Source organism: Lactuca saligna, chromosome 2, assembly GCF_052625555.1.
Source record: "Lactuca saligna cultivar CGN05327 chromosome 2, ASM5262555v1, whole genome shotgun sequence".
Taxonomy (NCBI): domain Eukaryota; kingdom Viridiplantae; phylum Streptophyta; class Magnoliopsida; order Asterales; family Asteraceae; genus Lactuca; species Lactuca saligna.
This window is the reverse complement of record NC_136418.1, coordinates 174784292-174786562: the sequence shown is the minus strand read 5'-3', so window position 1 is coordinate 174786562 and position 2271 is coordinate 174784292.

The window sequence follows — 2271 nt, the reverse complement described above, 5'->3', positions numbered from 1 at the left end:
GATCTAGGCCCATTTGGTGAGGTGGGCCCAATTTGGTAAATTGGGCCAATGTTGGACCTTGTGTGAGATTTGGACTTTGGTCTTGGCCCGATCAGTGGAAGTATGTTTGACCTAATACTTATGCTTGTTATGTTGGTTAGTTCGGGATTTGCAGTGAGTTGGTGGTTCGAGAGTCTGCTTCTTCAATTCAGAGTATCGACATTTGCAAGGTGAGTTATCCTCACTATATCGACAGGGTTTAAGGCACCAAGGCCAACCCTTTATTGGATTGAGATTCGGATATGGTTGTTATGTTATTGCTTTGATATGTCTGCATCCTAGTAGCTAGGATGGTATATGCTAGAGACCTGGTTAAGGTCGATTTCCCGATATGTAGAGTGATGCTATGCTAGTGACCAGTTAGGTCGGTATCCTGGTTAGGGTAATGATATGTTATGTGATCTGCTTGATCGGTTTATGGACTATGAACTGTTATATGATTGTATGTTATGTGCACATGGTTGTTTGGACTGGAGTTGGGTTGAGGCGGGTCCTACTTTGTGCTGTAGGCCAAGATACCCAGGGTGGACCGGTTGTTCCGAAGGCCCAGCGAGCGGTCCGGATAGGCTGTAGGCCCCACGAGGGTGGACCAGGCGTGCCAAGGCTCGGAGAGTGGACCCGGCCGACTGAAGGCCCGATGTGGGCGGACCAGTCATACTGTAGACTCAGAGAGTGGACCAGTGGGTTGAAGGCCCGGTGCGGGCGGACCAACCACATTGCAGACTCGAGGGACATGACTAGACACGGAGGGTGGGCTGAAGGCCGATACGGCGGATCAGTCACATAGTAGACCCGATATGCATGGCTGTTCTATGTTCTGTTATGTTATGTATGCTATTTATGTTATGGGCCGGAAGGCAATATGTGATGGGTTTTAGCCATAAGAACTTTCCTATGTGCGCATGCAAAACCCTATTGCTCGGATCTAGGCTTTCTAATTAAACATGCTTTGAATCCAAGACTTCTAATAGCTAATTAGGTTAAATAACAATGATGAAACAGATCTAGAATCATACCTTTGAGTTCCTTGTTGATCTTGTTTGTCTTGGAGCTTCTAGAGTCACAAATGTCACTCCTCTAATGGCTTACAAACACCAATAGCAAGCAAGATGATTTAGGAGAGAGGAGAGGGGAGGAATTCGGCCAGAGGTTCCTTGCTTTAGGTTGTGTGTCGAATTCCCTCACCCCTAGGGTCTATTTATACTTGTAGACTCCTTAAGGGTTACAACCTAAACCCTAATTGGATAATCTTCTCTTAAGGCTATCCAAATCCATTCCATAGATAACCCTATGGACGATTTTGGCTTATCCAAGCCCTAGAAATCGTCCATCCTATCTAGGATAAGGATTTACAGTCTAAAGTGTAACTATCAAACAATTGACGGTTTATACCCTCTTATTTAATTAATCTCTTTAAGCCACCAAATTAATACCAATTAATTTATGACTTATATTAATCAAATAGCCATATATTATTCCTTATAATATTTACTCTCTCTTAACAAATCATCCTTCAAGTTGCTATGGTGAAGGCAACCCAAAAGGACCATGCACAACCGGATATAGTTATAGCCTTAGACACTATTCCAACAGTCTCCCACTTGGATAAGTCTAGTAACTATACAAGTACAATTCGGTTTGCAATCGTAGCTCTCAAAGACGCTGTCAACTCTGATCTAATCAATCTTGTCCTTTAGATAAGGGATCGTACAGTCCTCTGTTGAATATCATGCTGACAATCCTATGGAATGGTTAGTCATGCATTTAAATTTCTCGATCTCCGATTTATTCGACATAGAACTTAATCGAACACATCAATTTAGTTCTGACCGGGCCCGGCACATAAGTCAAATCAAATCATCGAGTGGCCAAAATATCTCTTCTACCCTCTTAGGATAAAATTTACAGATAAACTTCGACTTATATGCATTTACTTATTCATTAACCAACAATACACAATAATGCGTTTTATAACATCAAGTTACTGATGCGTTTTCGCATTATCAATGCACAATCAATTAACAAATAATAAACCATATATCTAGGTTTTAAGACTATATGATATTATCGTCTTGCGATCACCTTTTATATCGTATTCCATAAGGTGATTCCAGCAAGCGCGGGTTTATTCCAATGCTCAAAACCAGTTCATAAGCACTCATGAACGTTGCAGCAACCCTTGCTATGTCTAACACCATTTATACATTCTACACACCAATTCATGACAATCTT